Source organism: Schistocerca gregaria, chromosome 4, assembly GCF_023897955.1.
Source record: "Schistocerca gregaria isolate iqSchGreg1 chromosome 4, iqSchGreg1.2, whole genome shotgun sequence".
Taxonomy (NCBI): domain Eukaryota; kingdom Metazoa; phylum Arthropoda; class Insecta; order Orthoptera; family Acrididae; genus Schistocerca; species Schistocerca gregaria.
The window spans coordinates 417,627,332-417,647,592 of NC_064923.1; the positions used below are offsets into that span (position 1 = coordinate 417,627,332).

Sequence of the window (20,261 nt, forward strand, 5' to 3'; positions counted from 1 at the left end):
GACCCATCCTGTTACTGCTTCTCTACTGACGACACAGAATTCCTGCATACTGTTATACTGGCGAGTCTGCCTCTCGTGACATCTAGTGGTCGATTCGGTATTAGGTAGGATCGCATTTGCGCAATACACTAATTCGTTTTGAAGTTCTCAAGCCAAATATTATCCGTTGCCTAGCAGGCTTATGTTACCACACTACCGTATTGTTCTACGACGTAGCATGCATGTTGTTCATAGAAATTGACGGGCTACTTTCCTGTTCATGATACGTAGGTGTGTTTTAGTATATTTGGTATTAAATATGATGTAATAGCAGTTTGTGTATCGCAGGGTATGTAATATTAGCTACTTTCTTTTTTTCACTCTACAGATCGAAAGATGGATCGATAGATCCTAAACCAGTCATGATATTAGAAGTACACTGATGTGCCAAAGAAACTGGTATAGTCATGCGTATTCAAATAGAGAGATATGTAAACAAGCAGATGACTGCGCTGCAGTCGGCAACGCGTATATAAGACAAGTGTCTGGTGCAGTTTGTAGATCGGTTACTGCTGCTACAATGGTAGATTATCAAGATTTAAGTGAGTTTGAACGTGGTGTTATAATCGGCGCACTAGCGATGGGGCAAACCATTCTCGAGATATCGATGAAGTGGGGATTTTCTCGTAAGACCACTTCACGAGTGTACAGCGAATATCAGGAATCCGGTAAAACATCCAATCTCCGATATCGTTCCTGCCGGAAAAAGATCCTGCAACAACGGGGCCAACGGCGACTGAAGAGAATCGTTCAACGTGATAGAAGCGCAACCCTTCAGCAAATTGCTGCAGTTTTCAATGCTTGGCCATCAAGAAGTTGGTTCAAATGGCTCTGAACACCATGGAACTTGGAACATGGAAGTGTCAGCGTGCGTACCATTCAACGAAACATCATCAATATGGGCTTTCGGGGCCGAAGGCCCTCTCTTGTACCCTTGCTGACTGCGCGACACAAAACTTTACGGCCCGCCTTAGCCTGTCAACACCGACATTAGTCTTTTAATGACTGGAATCTCGTTGCCTAGTCGGAGGAGTATCGTTTGAAAATGTATCGAGTGGATGGAAGTGTAGGGTATGGAGGCAACCTCAAGAATTCATGGACCCTACTGTTCGACCTGGTGGAGGATCTGTGACGGTGTTGGGCATCGCTGGGGTCCTAGGCGATATTAGGCAGGCGTACCAGTTCATTTGGCTCTTCAGTGTATATCCTACTCAATAAAACGAACAATCGTGTAGTTAGTTACGGCACTCTCGGACGCATTTGTGATAAACAACCACATTGCGTATTGAACTGGGGACCTAGAAACGATGGAGAGGATTCATCCCCCGCCATAGCCCTCAGTGGTTCACAACCCCACAACAGGCTACAGCAGTCCACTCATCCTACTGCCGTACTAAAAAAATGGTTCAGATGGTTCTGAGCACTATGGGACTTAACTTCTGAGGTCATCAGTCCCCTAGAACTTAGAACTACTTCAACCTAACTAACCTAAGGACATCACACACGTCCATGCCCGAGGCAGGATTCGAACCTGCGACCGTCGCGGTCGCGCGGTTCCAGACCATAGCGCCTAGAACCGCTCGGCCACTCCGGTTGGCTGACGTCCCACACCGAACCAATGGTTATTGGGCGGTTCGGCCCCCAGTGGACCCACCTCCCACTCCCCCCACCCCTGCCCGTCGCCCCTCCCCCCTCCGGGAACGTTCATACCAGACGAGTGTAGCCCCAAATGTTTGCGTGTTAGAGTAATTATGGTGTACGTATACGTGGAGAAAGTTTTTGTGCAGCAATCGCCGAGGCAGAATAAGGGGAACCGGCCTGCATTCGCCTAGGCAGATGGAAAACCGCCTTAAAAACCATGCACAGGCTGGCCGGCACACCAGACCTCGACACTGCCGGGCGGATTCGTAAAGGGGACCGGCACGTCTTCCCACTCGGGAGGCAGTGCGTTAGACCGTGCGTTTGGCCGGTTGGGCAACAACCACATTAATTCTTGGCATTTTTCTTTGTACATGACTGACCTGTGGGACGCCCCCAGTAGCTGAGTGGTAAAAAAAAAAAAAAAACAAAAACAAAAAAAAAAACCGCAACGTGACAGAATGTCAATCCCAAGAGCCCGGGTTCGATTCCCGGCTGGGTTTGAGATTTTCTTCGCTCAGGGACTGGGTATTGTGTTGTCCTAATCATCATCATTTCATCCCCATCGAGGTGCAAGTCGCCGAAGTGGCGTCAAATCGAAAGACTTGCACCTGGCGAACGGTCTAGCCGACGGGAGGCCCTCGTCATACGTTTTTACCTGTGGGGCGAGTCCCTTTCATCGAAGTAATACCCACTACTCACGATCAGTTAGGACTCTCATTATTGGTTCAGCTGCTAAAAATTATGCAGTATAGGAGTCTGACGTAGAGTCGATGCTGAGGTCGATGAAAAACTTGTTGGTATTCCGGGAATATTTTATTCCGAGAAGATTTTACTCAGGAATGCCGGTGTAAAAGGCTGCTAGGCCGATGGCGAGGGCGAGAAAGACGACTGATTAGCTCGAACTGGACGCTGGCAGGGATTTAAATCGGCTGTTCTCTTTACGTAGGAACCGTCCTATCATTCACCTGATTTAACGAAAGAGCAAAATCTATACCACCTTGTCTTTTAGCCTGTTGCACTTAGCACTGTTGCACCATCGCATTTAATTAAAGTTCCTCCGCTTATTTCACATACTGCTGTTGTAGCTGCACATGCGTTGAAGTAGCAACGACGTATTTCGAACTGCACTCTATTAGTGGCAGACTGACACACACAGGGGTACCCAGTGGCGTGTGGAGAAGGGTCTGTCGCAAGACGTAATGGGTAACGAACCGTGTTGCCCCGCTGGGTTAAGCCGCTTCCTAGATTAATCTGCCCACATATCATGATGGATGGCCCAATTACGCGCTTAAGAGCAGCCAGTAGATTCAGATATTGTGATGCGCCGTCCCTTATTGCGTTGTCGGTGTGAGCGCAAAACGAAACAGCTGCCAATGGAGATTTGCTTGGTGTTTCAGATGCTTCAAGCGGATCACGGCGAGTCCTATCCTCAGTACCTCGCTGTCGATTTTGAATGGTGTCTCCATCATTACGAATCAAATAGCAAACATGTAGGCACCTCATCTGGTGTATTGCGTCAAAAGGTTTTGGCGTACGAAAGCGGTTTGCTTGTCGCCTCCATCTTTTGCAAAGTCACACGGAAAACATAAATAACTAAAGGGATTCATTTAAAATACTGTGGTTTGAGCTTCAGCATGTAGAAAACCAGTACGAGGATGGCTGCGCTTTGAAAACTAAGCAGCAAAGCAGAGATAGTGTGGCGGCTACAGTTGAATCCAGAGATTGTCCACCAGCATCGCGATCTGGCTGCTGTATGAAGCCGCGACGGACATCCACTACAGGGATTTTATTATTGCAAAAGTGCAGGATCGCAGCATGTTTGTCTCAAAGTGTGGTTCACTCTATGATTAACACAGAGAAACAGTCAGTCCCCTCTTGGCTGCGATACGAGGCAGACCGTCTTATTTGGAGGACTTTGGTCAGGAACCACTCACCTCTGTGCGGTAAGTAACTGCGGATAGAAATTGCGGTTAGCACAATGTGAGTGAGCACGCTGGCTCGGAATTTTGGTGGATTCCAAGAAAATAGGTCCCTGATATTTTTTATCAGGGAAGTTAGTTCGCGAGTGCTTTCGCATTCATTAGAGACACCTATTTAAGTGACAATGCTAATAATTAAATTGACAGAACGGTTTCGCTTGTGCGATACATATTTAATTTCGTTTGTTGGATTATGGGAATGTATGTTCGACTTTGCCCGATAAAAGTTCGGAACCGCGCGACTGCTACGGTCGCAGGTTCGAATCCTGCCTTGGGCATGGATGTGTGTGATGTCCTTAGGTTAGTTAGGTTTAAGTAGTTCTAAGTTCTAGGGGACTGATGACCAAAGAAGTTGAGTCCCATAGTGCTCAGAGCCATTTGAACCATTTTTGATAAATGTTCCGATTATTTCCTATAAGTTTAGCTAAAGGAACTGTAGGCCCACTCTAAGGTACTTGAATGTGAGCTTCATTTTTGTTTGGAGATTGATGAGGATTTGGTACACCTGAGCGAGGTAATGTCTCGGAGTGAACAGATTGTTGTGACAGTCCCTAGAGAGAAGTAATCGGGAAACGTTATTATTTAGTACTGCATAAAACGCCTTGTATTTTCAAAGTTGAGATCTATCTTAGCGTGCATAAAGATTTTGCCTTTGAAACTTTGGAACCATGACGAGAAACAACATGTGGCTATTTTGTAGTTTGGGAATGCATTGTATGAAGAGTGGCCACAATTAAATTAGATTTTGCTAGTGGTTTCGTAATCTGTCAACACTTGAAGACGTTGAGTTTTGATTTGTATTATGTAACGGTAACAGAAAATGGTGGTGACACAGTTTTTTATTATGTTTTTCTTGTGTAATTCGATCCGGACAGAGGGGATTGGTTTTATTTGTTGGCACTCCGTCTCATTTGTTGTAAGAAGTGTATAAATGACAAAGAATTGTCAATAACGTACAAAAAAGAATACGCCATGATAGGAAAATAACATGAACAGCTTATAGTCAAAATCATTATGTCGGCGAGTCGCAGGTCGGTCATTGTTACGTCGTTTCGGCGGCTCCATCTCAAAATTCGGTGTACCTTGCCAATTTCTTTCATAATTTCGGAAGTGCCCTGTGTTGTTATTTTATGGTTGTTAAGTATTTCTACGTCCCTCTTCCCGTATTGGAGCGCGAGTGTCCTCTGAAATATGTAATTCTTGTATTACCTGTGTCAGCTGATCTTGCACTTCCCGGATTTCTCTTTGGTGTTGCGTATTAATTTGATTCTGATTTTGTTTAAATTTCCTAATTTTTTCGTACTCTTCTGTATCATTAAAGACTACCGATCTTGTGTCATTCAGATTATCTTCTACGTTCGTAGATAAATTTTTTAGCTGATCCGAAAGTTCGACTACTTTCTCTGATAATGAACTAATTTCCTCCATGTGTCTTCCTGAACCAATTTTCAGAGTATCTACTGTGTCTTTTAAGTTTTCCTGAATTTCTACCGAATCGGTAGGTGCAACTGAGTCTATTTTAGCTCGCAAGGTCTCGTGATTTTCATGATCAATAGTTGCAGTTCTTTTATGGCTGCTTCGTGATTCAAAAATGCATTTTCATGCCGCGAAAAAATAGGTTGAAAATGATCACAAATTTGTGTTTTTACGTCATTACAGACTTTTTGACATTTCGATTCGATGTTGTGTAATCAGTATTTAAATCTTCATGTGTTTGTTCAAGCGTGGTGTCTATCTTTTGAACCTGTGGCTGTGTTTGTCACTGATTTTGTTCCATTAACTTTTGAAGCACTAATTGTAATAACAATGCACTGGTGTCTCAAACATGTTCCGCAGTGCTATTCGGCAGTGAATTTGTACCGGCAACATTCACATTTTGACAAGCAGAAAATGTGTCTTGACTTATTTGAGAAAACGGTGAGGACCCAAAACCCCAATCTACAGTATTTGCGAGATTGTGCCCTGTCATTTCGGATTCCTGAGGCGAGCTGTTGCCGACCGATCGATCGATAATGCTTCCCTGTTCACTAATTGTTTCACTGTCTACACCATTATTTGCAGCCCCCTCCGTTTCCCTATGCACGATTACCAAATTACTACTTTGAATGTCTGTTAATTCATTACACAGTGGTGCTGATAAGCTACGCTCGTAGTCACTATTATTTCTCAGTTTATTTTGGAGCCTAGTATTACGTTTTTCACACGCCATTATTGTCACAATATTTCACACGACAACACAGAAAAACACAATTTGAAGAGCAAAATAAGAAAACACATTAACATAGCACTGAAAATAATATCCAGTTTATTGCAAGCGCAGCTGCGAAATACTTGGTGCAAACCTACATGTTTGCTACAACAGTTTCACTGTACAGCAAAATGGTTCAAATGGCTCTGAGCACTATGGGACTCAACTGCTGTGGTCATTAGTCCCCTAGAACTACTTAAACCTAACTAACCTAAGGACATCACACACATCCATGCCCGAGGCAGGATTCGAACCTGCGACCGTAGCAGTCGCACGGTTCCGGACTGCGCGCCTAGAACCGCGAGACCACCGCGGCCGGCTACTGTACAGCAATTAAAGACTGCAACTACAAAGGAGATTCTCTCTACAATTACGCGCTAGCAGTAAACAAAAGCTACACTAATTACACAAACTACAAGAAAAAATCAGAAGATTCCAGTGAGGTATCCTCGGCTAAGGGTCGACATATGAAACGTCCCCTTAGAAAAAATTATGAATTTCTGTGCTGATAAACCTCTTACATTATGTGATTTTCAGACAGCTGAGTAGAACTGAACGTACTCAGACATTCTCTCTTTACTTATTCTGATCAACACTAAACTGACAACACACAATATTTTTAGCGCAACGCAATCTGACTTTTAATAATCCCTACAAAAGAATGGACCTGACTAACAATAAACTATACCTTTCATAAATCACTTACTTCACAAAAATCTTCGTTGCTCAAACTACTATAATACAGCGAGCGCCAATACTGCGAGCTAAATAAAAGATTCTAACTACTGAAGTCACTAACTACTCATAGACAAAGTTAGCAAATAAAAGATTTTGATAAAGAACAAACAATGTATTTACCTTAAGAGTGTTCAAAAGTCATAATATATGTATCAGTTCATGACATCCAGTCTTACAAATTTACTGTGTCTGATGGACACACGTCCAGATCATCCGCTCTCAAAACTCCGTCATTTCTCTCCCCATATATTTCAGAAGTCTGTAAATATATGTGTATACGAATTAGCTTATTGTAAATTGATCTAAGCTTGTAAATACTTTGACATGTCCTATATCCTTGTAAAAAGAGATCTACGGATGAATAAAACTACTACTACTACTACTACACATCCACCATTGCTGGCGGCTCACCTCCAACTGTGCAACGCTACGCGCTCTTAACAGCCAACTGCCCAACGCTACGATGGCGAATATTCCAACAGTGCAAACCAGCCACAGATTGCACACAGCACAGTCAGTGATTTTCATACAGAGCGCTACGTGGCGTTACCAATTAAAAAAAAGCAACCTAAACAGCCTACTTACATGGTCTCATTGTCATACAATGTGTATGAATTCCTAAGGGACCAAACTGCTTAGGTCATCGGTCGCTAGACTTACACACTACTTTAGCTAACTTAAACTAACTTATGCTAAGAACAACACACACACACCCATGCCCGAGGGAGAACTCGAACCACCGGCGGGAAGAGTTGCGCAGTCCGTGACATAGCGCCTGAAACCGCGCGGCGTCAGTCATTGTCTCTTCAGAAAGCGCCGTGTCTTGCTTAGTTGCTCTATAGTAGTGTAGGAAATCAGCTGGCTTGGCCGGTTCCCGCGATTCACGAGGCGTCTTTCGTCGGTGGCACTTCAAACCTTTAGCGATTTCTCCCTTGCTGTAGCCATTTTCTCTGAACACGCGCTTCAAATGCTGAAATTCAGATGGTCGTCGTAAGAAATAATCTCTGCCCTGTGTACTAATGTATTCAGAACTGCTTTCTCGTGTACAGATCGGTGAAAATTGTTGGCGTTTAAGTACTGGTCAGTCTGGGAAGATATCCTGTGCACAGAATGACCAAGCCGGGCTCCTGTCTTCTGTTCAACTAAAACGTGCAAGAATGGAAGCTTGCCATCCCTCTCCAACTCGACAGTAAAGTGAATGTTGGGATGGACATTGTTCATAGCCAAAGGCCTTGCTGCAGTGGTAGACCGGTTACCGTCAGATTAGCGAAGTTAAGTGCTGACTGGCGGGCTGGGCTAGCACTTGGGTGGGTGACCATCAAACTGAGGAGCTACTTGATTAAGAAGTAGCGGTTCTGGTCTCGTAAACTGACATACGGCCGGGAGAGCGGTGTGCTGACCACATGCCCCTCCATATCCGCATCCAGTGACGGCTGTGGCCTGAGGATGACACGGCGGCCGGTCTTTACCGTTGGGCCTTCATGGCTTGGTCGGGAGGAGCTTAGTTTTATGGACCCTGTTCATCTGGTCGACGAATTGCTGAAGTGCATTTTCACCACGACGCCGTATCAAGAAGGCATCAGCGTACTGTAGGAAGCAAGATGGTCGCAAGATGGTAACAACAGTAACGCCAGATTTACGCCGGACAGTGAGGCGCCTGGGCATCAGTAGCAGCAGCCATAGGTTAGAGACGGGGCTGCGTCTGCCGCCAGCACTCAGTCCTTCAGGGAACTTGGTGCCACAGCCTTGCTGAGCACCTTCCCGTGCCTGCCACCGCTGACGCTGAGTGGGACTTGGTGCCACTTGCTGCCGTCCAACTCCTGCTGAGTGCAGCGGGTCTAGTATGTAGACCGTCGACACAACACGCCGCCACCGCACCACTTGCACGTGCGGAGTCGAGGGGCCATTCCCGAACAGAAAGCTGCCGCAGCGCGACACCTAGCGCTGCTGACGTCAACGGCCGTGGCCTCCAAAAACTTCTCATCTCAGCACTGTAGGACGCTGGCTCAGCAGCTATGGGCGGAATCTGCCCCCATTCATCAGCACCAGCCAGCGGCAATGGAGAGAGGCGTGCTTGCCTCGGTACGTCATGTATCGAAATCAATGGAAGGTCTTCGGTCACACGGCCTCTCACCACCACTCGATCATCCCCCCCCCCCTTCCCCCTGCCCAGCATGCTACTATAGGCGAGTTTTGTGTATGTTATTTTTTAAATCTGCAATCACCACAAGAGTTTATCAGAATCATTTATTTTCACTAAACTATTTTGTTTCCAATAATTTTCAAATTTAACTCTATTTGTGCTTAAATTTATTTCATTTTATCATTGTAATAACTTACATACCTGTGTGTGTGTGTGTGTGTGTGTGTGTGTGTGTGTGTGTGTGTGTGTGTGTGTGTGTAGTGAGTGAAGTGTTATGAAACAATGTGTGTATAGTGTGTGCAGTGACTAATAGTGAAATATGAGTGAACAGTGTGGCATTACATTATTTAATAAGTTATTTGTAAAAAAAGTCTTGTATACCAGGAGTAAATCTAATGATTGTCTCTAACTAGAAGTCTGTAAATATATGTGTATACAAATTAGCTTATTTTGAATTGATCTAACTTGTAAATATTTTGACATGTCCTACATCCTTGTAAAAAGAGATCTACGTATGAATAAAGCTACTAATACTGCTACTACTACTACTTATGAGGCATGTATAGATTTTATGTATTGCATTGTTTCATTTTATTGCATTTTGTACAATGATGTAATTGACGAATATGTGTAGGCTTACAGTAGCGGTAACTAACGAGCTTGTAGCACAAACATATTCTGTGGCAACTGCACCTCAGTAGCGCTGTTAAGAAAATGACTCCACCAGGACTGCGGACTAGTTTACACGTTATTTGAAATGTGTATGACGATTCTAAGCTAACTTTCTGTACATTTTTCCACGATGCCACGATAGATTCTTTATCACTGAAACACCAAAGAAACAGGTATAGGCAAGCTTTTTCAAATACAGATATATGCAACAGGCAGAAGAGGCACTGCGGTCGGCAACGCGATATAAGACAACAAGGATTGGGCGCAGTTGTTAGAGCGGATACCGCTGCTACAACATCAGGTTATCATGATTTAAATTAGTTTGAACGTGGTTATAGCCGGTTCAAAAGCGATGGGACACAGCATCTCTGAGGTAGCGATGAAATGGGGATTTCCCCGCACGACCATTTCATGAGTGTAGCGTGAATATAAGGAATCCGGTAAAACATCAAATCTCCGACAAAGCTTCGACCGGAATAAGATCCTGCAAGAATGGGACCATTCGCTCGACGTGACAGAAATGCAACCTTTCCCTAAATTCCTACAGATTTCAATGCTGGGCCATCAGCAAGTGTCAGCGTGCGAACCATTCAACGAAACGTCATCGACATGGGCTTTCGGAGCAGGAGACCCACTCGTGTACCCTTGATGGCTGCACAACACAAAGCTTTAAATCTCGCCTGGGCCCGCCAACATTGACATTGGACTGTTGATGACTGGAAACATGTCGCCTGGTCGGACGAGTCTCGTTTCAAATTGTATCGAGCAGATGGACGTATACGGGAATGGAGACAACCTCATGGGTCCATGGACCCTGCAAGTCAGCTCGGGACTGTTCAAGCTGATGGAGATGCTGTAATGGTGTGGAGCGTGCGCAGTTGGAGTGATCAGGACGCTTTATACACATAGATACGACTCTGACGTACGTAACCATCCTGTTTGATTTAAAATTTGTGGTAAGGACTATGGGACCAAACTGCTGAGGCCATCGGTGCCTAAGCTTACGCACTACTTAATCTAACTTCAATTAATTTATGCTGAGGGCAACACACACAGACCTATGTCCGAGGGAAGACTCGAACCTCCGACGGGGAGAGCTCCAGTTTGATCACCTGTATTCATTCGTGTCCGTTGTGCCTTCCCATGGACCAGGTCAATTCCTGCAGGATAACGTGTCACCACACACATCCAGAATGGTTACAGAGTGGCTCCAGGAACACTCGTCTAGGTTTAAATACGATGTACACCATACTCCCCAGACACGAACATTATTGAAGATATCTGGGATACCTTCGAGCGTGCTATTCAGAAGAGATCTCTACCCCATCGCACTCTTGCGGAATTATGGACAGCCCTGCAGGATTCATGGTGCCGTTTCCCTCCAGCACTACTTCAGACATTAGTCGAGTACATGCCACGTCATATTGCGGCACTTGTGCATGCTCGCCGGGGCCCTACACGTTGTTAGGCAGGTGTACCAGTTTCTTTGGTTCTGTCTTGTATTAGACCACATTTTAAAAGATATATGTCTCGTCATACTTTAAGCGCATGTTTTGCACTTGTGTGGAAGTAATATTTTTCATTATGGCATATTTTATTGTTATAAAATATAGACTGTCCGCCATCTGTTTTGGCTTTTCCGTACTTTGCTGCAGATCTGAAATGGTCATCGTTGACCGCAACCGGTAATCTAAGAAAAAAAGACGTTTTGTGACCATGGACGGAAAAGAAATTTATTCTAGTATACCCGCTCAATATGAAGCTCGTGAGTGTGAATATTACCGCTGTAGGGCGAAAGAGCCACCCACGAGAGAATTACAAAATTTGTTTACAAAAGGCAAAAAAATGGTTCAAATGGCTCTGAGCACTATGGGACTTAATATCTGAGGTCATCAGCCCCCTAGAACTTAAAACTACTTAAACCGAACTAACCTAAGAACATCACACACATCCATGCCCGAGGCAGGATTCGAACCTGCGACTGTATTGGTCGTGCGGTTCCAGACTGAAGTGCCTAGAACCTCTCGGCCACAACTGCCGGTTTACGAAAGGCAGTTACACCTGTTATAGATAAGTAACTTGATATCCACGATGATTAAAGGGTAATGAACTGAAAGGTACCTGCAGCTGCAGCGTTGTGTTCCGGCCACTGGCCACCGCAGTCAGCGACACATACCGACAAACCAACCTCAGAAGCGATTCCCTTCCACGCTCTGACCTACTTCCACGAGGCAATAACCAAGTTCTCGGATACTGATGACCTTTTGAGAAGTTATACGTGACGGAAGAATTAGGCTTGCTGACAGCAATAGTTACCAGTCAGCCATCAACAAACAGTTCTGCTATGTTGTGACATCCACCCAGTGTCAGACGCTGCCATCAACACAACGACGTATTTTTCACTCAGTTGCCGTCACTGGCCCTTGAATTCGCGACTGCTTGCCCTTCTAACATTCATGGTGGTGTCTGTTTGTTCTATATCGCATCTCCCTACCACTTTCGCGCAACGACGCTCTGACTAGTTTGAACCTGGGCCTGTTGCTGGTAAGGAGACGCCAGACCTAACATGACATGTAGAATTCAGAAGAGTTCAGTGAGACTAGCGATGATATAACCAAATACTTAATGGTCTCAGCGTCAGCTCCACTGCACTCCCTGTAAAAGAATTTAATACTAACTAAATTTAGTGGAAGGGGTTCAAGGCTTTCCTATTTTTAGTTGTTGTTGTTGTTGTTGTGGTCTTCAGTCCTGAGACTGGTTTGATGCAGCTCTCCATGCTACTCTGTCCTGTGCAAGCTTCTTCATCTCCCAGTACCTACTGCAACCTACATCCTTCTGAATCAGTGTATTCATCTCTTGGTCTCCCTCTACGATTTTTACCCTCCACGCTACCCTACAATGCTAAATTTGTGATCCCTTGATGCCTCAGAACATGTCCTACCAACCGATCCCTTCTTCTAGTCAAGTTGTGCCAAAAACTTCTCTTCTCCCTAATCCTGTTCAATAACTCCTCATTAGTTACGTGATCTATCAACCTTATCTTCAGCATTCTTTTGTAACACCACATTTCGAAAGCTTCTATTCTCTTCTTGTCCAAACTATTTATCGTCCATGTTTCTCTTCCATACATGGTTACACTCCATACAAATACTTTCAGAAACGACTTCCTGATACATAAATCTATACTTGATGTTAAAATTTCTCTTCTTCAGAAACGCTTTCCTTGCCATTGCCAGTCTACATTTTATATCCTCTCTACTTCGACCATCATCAGTTATTTTACTTCCTAAATAGCAAAACTCCTTTACTACTTTAAGTGTCTCATTTCCAAATCTAATTCCCTCAGCATCACCCGACTTAATTCGACTACATTCTATTATCCTCGTTTTGCTTTTGTTGATGTTCATCTTACATCCGCGTTTCAAGACACTGTCCATTCCGTTCAACTGCTCTTCCAAGTCCTTTGCTGTCTCTGACAGAATTACAATGTCATCGGTGAACCTCAAAGTTTTTATTTCTTCTCCATGGATTTTAATACCTACTCCGAATTTTTCTTTTGTTTCCTTTACTGCTTGTTCAATATACAGATTGAATAACATTGGGGAGAGGCTGCAACCCTGTCTTACTCCCTTCCCAACCACTGCTTCCCTTTCATGTCCCTCGACTCTTATAACTGCCATATAACAGAAAAATCATCGCGTTTCAGATTTTTACTTCAAGTGGCAAATGTGAACACCATGAGCTTTAATTGACGATCGACACTAGTATTACGCAAATGAAAGGGGGTGAAACAGACGAGACTTCTGCGGTTCTGAGTGACAGCGTCAAGGCGGCAGCGGGCAGCAGAGCTCCGCTCACCTCGCCATCTCGGAAGCAACTCCTCTCCTAACTTCTCCTTACTACTATTTACCGAAGTTGGTTTAAAAAAAACTATCTGGCTGTGTTTTCATCTGACCAATCAGGGTCTCAATGTTAACCTTGAAACGTCCCCTTTGAAAAATTATACACGACTGTGCTTAAACTAACACACAATATTTTTAGCGCAACGCAATCTGACTTTCAAAAATCTCTACGAAAGAATGGCCCTAACTAACATTAACCTATACGTTTCACAAATCACTTACCTCACAAAAATCTTCGTTACTCAAGGTACTGCTATACAGCGAGAGCCACTACTGCCAGCTAAAGAAAAGATTCAAACTACTGATGGCACTAACTACTGATAGGAATAGTTAGCAAATGAAAGATTTTAATATAGAACAAACTATGTATTTACCTTAATAGTCAAAATATATATAGCAGTTCATGACATCCAGTCTTACACATTTCAAAACTCCGCCATCTCTCTCCCCACGTCCACCACTGCTGGCGGCTCACCTCCAACTGCGCAACGCTACACGCTGTTAACAGCCAACAGCCCAACGCTACAATGGCAGACAACAATGCAAACCAGCCACAGACTGCACACGGCACAGCCAGTGATTTTCATACAGAGCGCTACATGGCGCGGCGTTACTAATAAAAAACCTAAAGAGCCTACTTACATAGCCCCCATGCTCCCCACAAAAACCTATGTAAGTTACGTTACGTTAGGAGCACCCTCCAGCCCATGTTAAAAGATAGAGCCCTCCAGAAGAACAGTATAGATCTTACGATAACGCTAAAAGGACCACACCAGCTGCAAGTGTTAGCGTGAGACTTTTCGCGTCTCTGTTACGTTGCAAACTTTAAAAACATTGCCCCACCACGAAAAACTATAACGTTTCTCATTGGATAGACAGAATTTTTGTAGGCGGAGCTTAAGATTGTAAGTAGCCTGTTTAGGTTTTTTATTGGTAACGCCGCCGCCACGTAGCGCTCTGTATGAAAATCACTGGCTGTGCCGTGTGCAGTCTGTGACTAGTTTGCATTGTTGTCTGCCGTTGTAGCGTTGGGCTGTTGGCTGTTAACAGCACGTAGCGTTGCGCAGTTGGAGGTGAGCCGCCAACAGTGGTGGACGTGGGGAGAGAAATGACAGAGTTTTGACAGCAGGTGATCTCGCGGTGGTCTCGCGGTTCTAGGTGTGCAGTCCGGAATCGTGCGACTGCTACGGTCGCAGGTTCGAATCCTGCCTCGGGCATGGATGTGTGTGACGTCCTGAGTTTAGTTAGGTTTAAGTAGTTCTACGTTCTAGGGGACTGATGACCACAGATGTTGAGTGCCATAGTGCTCAGAGCCATTTGAACCATTTTTGTGGCTTCCCCATGCTCTTTAAAGTAGCGAAATAAATGCTCTACATTGCGCTAGTAGCGTTGCAAGTCAAAGAAATTTTAGCAGATCAGGCTTAATTGCATCCGAGAAGCACTGCTGTATCGATCCAAAACGTGTCAGCGAAGCTATGTTAGTTCATAACAATGAGAGGGACAAGACAATTATTTTATGAAGACAATCTTATCGTACGAGATGGAACACAAATGATCTGCGTAAATATCCTCAATTTGTGTACCATAAATGTAACACATAGGTATTCAGAAGTTTCTGTTACTGTTATCTTCAATAACTACTTTATTAACTGATTCCATTCGATCATTCATTACTCTAGTAATTTTAGTCTCAACTTTCATTTTTATTTATTTATTTATTTATTGTTCAGCTAATTCAATCTATACAAGATGTAGCCTCTTTAAGTTATTAAATATATTTTAAGAGGTTTCTCCATGCATCTCTGTCCCATTCTGTCTTCTTCCAGTTGAAACCCGCAACTTTCCTGAGTTCCGCATGGACAAAATCAGTTTAGAGTGGAGGCCCAGAGAAAAACGAAGACCACCAGGGAGATTACCTGATCGCTGGGATAAGGAACCCAGGAAAGGAATTTTCATTTAAGTATAAAGAATGCTATTTCTTCCATTAAAGAGCCATTAAATGACTTCACTAATTGAATTTAACTATACCAGAGAAAAGTTTTACTTCCTGGCATGTACTCAACGAACAACTCGTGTGACCATTTCGTGCTTCTACGATCTTTTCTCCCTGAGCATAAGGGAACAATTGACAGGAATAGGGGAAAGAAAAACAGTAGAAGAAGAATGGGTAGCTTTGAGGGATGAAATAGTGAAGGCAGCAGATGATCAAATAGGTAAAAAGACGAGGGCTAGTAGAAACCCTTGAGTAACAGAAAAAATATTGAATTTAATTGATGAAAGGAGAAAATATAAAAATGCAGTTAATGAAGCAGGCAAAAAGGAATACAAACGTCTCAAAAATGAGATCGACAGGAAGTGCAAATTCGATAAACAGGGATGGCTAGATGGCAAATGTAAGGATGTAGAGGCTTATCTCACTAGGGTTAAGATAGATACTGCCTACAGGAAAATTAAAGACACCTTTGGAGAAAGGAGAACCACTTCCATGAATATCAAGAGCTTTGATGGAAACCCGGTTCTAAGCAAAGAAGGGAAAGCAGAAAGGTGGAAGGAGTAAATAGAGGGTCTATACAAGGGTGATGTACTTGAGGGCAATATTATGGAAATAGAAGAGGATGTAGATGAAGATGAAATGGGAGATACGATACTGCGTGAAGAGTTTGACAGAGCACTGAAAGACCTGAGTCGAAACAAGGCACCCGGAGTAGGCGAAATACTCTCAGACTTCAAGAAGAATACAATAATTCCAATCCCAAAGAAGGCAGGTGTTGACAGATGTGAAAATTACCTTACTATCAGTTTAATAAGTCACAGCTGCAAAATACTAACGCGAATTCTTTACAGACGAATGGAAAAACTGATAGAAGCCGACCTCGCGGAAGATCAGTTTGGATTCCGTAGAAATATTGGAACACGTGAGGCAATACTGGCCATACGACTTATCTTAGAAGAAAGATTAAGGAAAAGCAAACCTACGTTTCTAGCATTTGTAGACTTAGAGAAAGCTTTTGACAGTATTGACTGGAATACTCTCTTTCAAATTCTGAAGGAGGCAATGGTAAAATACAGGCAGCGAAAGGCTATTTACAATTTGTACAGAAACCACATGTCAGTTATAAGAGTCGAGGGACATGAAAGGGAAGCAGTGGTTGGGAAGGGAGTGAGACAGGGTTGTAGCCTATCCCTGATGCTATTCAATCTGTATATTGAGCAAGCAGTAAAGCAAACGAAGGAAAAGTTTGGAGTAGGTATTAAAATCCATGGAGAAGAAATAAAAACTTTGAGGTTCACCGATGACATTGTAATTCTGTCAGAGACAGCAAAGGACTTGGAAGAGCAGTTGACCAGAATGGATAGTGTCTTGAAAGGAGGATATAAGATGAACATCAACAGAAGCAAAACGAGGCTAATGGAATGTAGTCGAATTAAATCGGGTGATGCTGCAGGAATTAGATTAGGAAATGAGACGCTTAAAGTAGTAAATGAGTTTTGCTATTTGAGGAGCAAAATAACTGTTGATGTCGAAGTAGATATGATATAAAATGAAGACTGGCAATGGCAAGGAAAGCGTTTCTGAAGAAGAGAAATTTGTTAACATTGAGTATAGATTTAAGTGTGAAGTATCTTCTCAAAGTATTTGTATGGAGTGTAGCCATGTATGGAAGTGAAATATGGACGATAAATAGTTTGGACAAGAAGAGAATAGAAGCTTTCGAAATGTGGTGCTACAGAAGAATGCTGAAGATTAGATGGGTAGATCACATAACTAATGAGGAGGTATTGAACAGAACTGGGGAGAAGAGGAGCATGTGGCACAACTTGACTAGAAGAAGGGATCGGTTGGTAGGACATGTTAGGAGATATCGAGGGATTACCCATTTAGCATTGGAGGGCAGCGTGGAGGGTAAAAATCGTAAAGGAAGACCAAGAGATGAATACACTGAACATATTCAGAAGGATGTAGGCTGCAGTAGGTACTGGGAGATGAAGAAGCTTGCACAGGATGAGTAGCATGGAGAGCTGCATCAAACCAGTCTCAGGACTGAAGACCACAACAACAACGATCTTTCCCAGTAAGATAGCACGAAAACGCAGGAATCAAAATATTTTGAAGGTGAAATAATGAATTTATCAAACGTGCACACACTGCGCGTACAGTTTTCATCGCAGGCCTTTGACTACCACACTTGGCCGACTTCCCGAGTCGCCCAGTCGACCCTCGAGCGGCTACCATGGTCACGAGCAACGAGCTATCATGATGTGCGTACTGAGCGGCTCTAGTACAAATACATAGAAATACATCTAGCATTCGTGTGCGCGAGCAAAACTATGGGTGCAAAGGCCATCTTAAACATTTCGACCAAATTTGGTACACATGTTAGTTACGTTCTGGAAAGAAGTTCTATGGCGGTGTGAAAGAACCACCAGACTTCAGTTGGACTGGGGGCGATAACGCGGAGAATGAAGGGGTAATGAAGAGATGGACAGACAAAGAGGGGAAGGAAGGGATCGAGCAGATAGCTGGGGGAGGAGCAGATGCACAGAGACAAGGGACGGTGAAATCGATAGAGAGGGAAGCAGGCGGAGATGGGCAGGGAAAGGAAAGAGGAGAAGATGGGCAGAGATAGGAAGGAACAGCTAGCCATCGAAAGGACCAAGGAGTAGATGGACAGAGAGAGGGGAGGAGGAAATGGAGAAAGGGAGGAGGGTTGAGAAGCTGTCAGAGAGAGGAGGAAGGAGGAGATGAATTGATATAAGACTGGGATAAATAACTTCTCGGACATCCCTGGGTATTCAGCTAGTAAACGATACTGGCCATTTGTGCCCACGGTTGGCAGAGTAAAGTATATTATCACCCGATTTTGCTCCAGCGCCATAAGTTAAATTCCAGTCCTAACCTCAGAGTTTTCGTTGAGTGAAGACATGTGACACTGTTGACGGCGATCCGTGCGTCACGTGGCGACGTTAAGCTCGGCGGCTCCGTTTGTAATGTTTCGAAAGCTTTCCCCTTCTCTTCCCTCTCTCACGCGTCATTAACAGTCTAACATTTCGCTAAAAGGATTGGCCATTGCCAGCAAGGTAAAGCTCTTCAGTGAGGCGCCAGAGAAAACCCCTTGGGATCAGTCAGTCAACAGAGCCGTCGGACGTTGCCTTCTTTTGCATGTGCAGTGTGTCACTTCCTTTATTCGAAGTGATGGACGTTTCATATCAAAACGCGTTGAATTTCCTTATGGGCGCTTTCTTAACCAGAGTCTACGATAAACTGTTGCTCTTCGATGGCGCTTCAGCGCTTAGTCACCGTTTCCAACACGTGAGCAACATGCTAAGTTGGGCTGGGGAATATTTGTTACTCTCTGAGCTAGATATTCTGTGGAGAAAATAGTTGGGTATCATCTTGTTCGAAAATGCCGACAGAAACGTTGTTAAAGAAGTTCCTTACAGTTTTTGAAATTAAAGTATACGTTCATCACTTTGTAGTATCCACATCTTCCTTCGTCATTCTATCACGTCTACGACGCTTACAGTATTGGATTACGCTTGTGGGGTCTTTTGCAGCAGTAATATGTTAAAGGGGAGCGACTACTTCGCACACTACGATTACTAGATACTCCCAACAGTCCCTTCCCCCACCCCAAAAATACCCCAACAAGTGGCTATAGCACCTTTCTTTTAGAAGAAAGCTGGGAATGTTCAGAACATGTTTCCGCTCAGAAAATATCATTTCGTTCCTAGCGTATCCATTTACCAGGCACGCTATCAACGGAAAGTGTTTGATATACAATAAATCGAATGCCGATTCGTCAGTGTTCTTCACAATATACAAACGCAAATCAACCCATGCAATAGTAGATAAACTCAATCAGGTAGCTCCTCAGTTTGCTTCACTAGGGCTCAGTGCATGCCGCTTGCCAACAGCGCTCGGCAGATCGGATGATCACCCATCCAAGAGCTAGCACAGCCCGACAGCGCTTAACTTCGTGGAGCTGGCGGGATCCGGTATTACCACTGCGGCAAGGCAGTTGGCAATCGTAAGTAAAGCCAAACGGTAATTTAATCTCACTAAACTTATGCTGCAAAAGTTGTTTATACTTCCGTGGATTTTGAGGCAACTAAGAAGCGACGGAAAACGAAAAAAAGACGATTCTTCTTTGTTAGTGTTGCATAACAGCAGCGAACTTCAGAATCAGATAATTATGGGAGAGATCACTCCACGAATACATGAAGGGTTACTTTGATTTGTCTTCACGACTCACTAAAACATCTGTTGTTGTTTTAGTGTCTACACAAAATACTAATTTCATGCCATTGTAATGTGAATCTCTTTTTTTTTCTTCGAATTTCAGTTTTCTATTTTGACTGAATTTCACGCTATTTGGGGGCAAATCATTGATCATCTGTTACTTATCCACGAAACAGCCTGACTGCTTGTACGGACGTAACGTTGTTTTTACCAGGAAATAAGTAGAGGATACCGAGTACACTTTCTAAGAAAACTCATGCACAGCTTCTCACAATCTGCACTTTTCGGTGAAAGGTCGGGAGCCTCTAGTTGGATTTTGCGTCAGACCGCCGGCTTCAGTCAACATCTTCGGCGCTGTGTTCAGCTGAAACAGCGGCAAGAAGTACAGTACTGTACGTTAGCACTCGTGGCCTTCATCGGACACGGCCTTCGGGCGCTGACTGCCTTCAAGAGGAACAGTTAATACGGCGAAAAAGTCTTCGCAGAAGACCACCAAGCAAACTTTTCAAGTCACGAAGTGTGCCCAGTCAAATTTAGTTTCCATCGTGTAATCGAATGAGAAGTGTGATGCAAAGGAAACTAACGCCAAATTTACGGTACGAGGTAGAACCAGGTCGCAGTCTCCCTTGATCAGGTATGCTCGAGACTTTCAGTTTCC

General features: G+C 43.9%; 1 protein-coding gene across 1 annotated transcript in view; it reads left to right on the forward strand.

Moving 5' to 3' along the window:
• The window catches only part of LOC126266861 (CREB-regulated transcription coactivator 1-like), a 674,669-nt gene extending 656,416 nt beyond the window's left edge, over positions 1–18,253 (forward strand). The window contains exon 13 of the transcript XR_007548939.1: positions 18,243–18,253. The gene's annotated coding sequence lies outside the window, so the exon portion shown is untranslated. The remainder of the gene's footprint in view (positions 1–18,242) is intronic.
• The last annotated feature ends 2,008 nt before the right edge of the window (positions 18,254–20,261 follow it).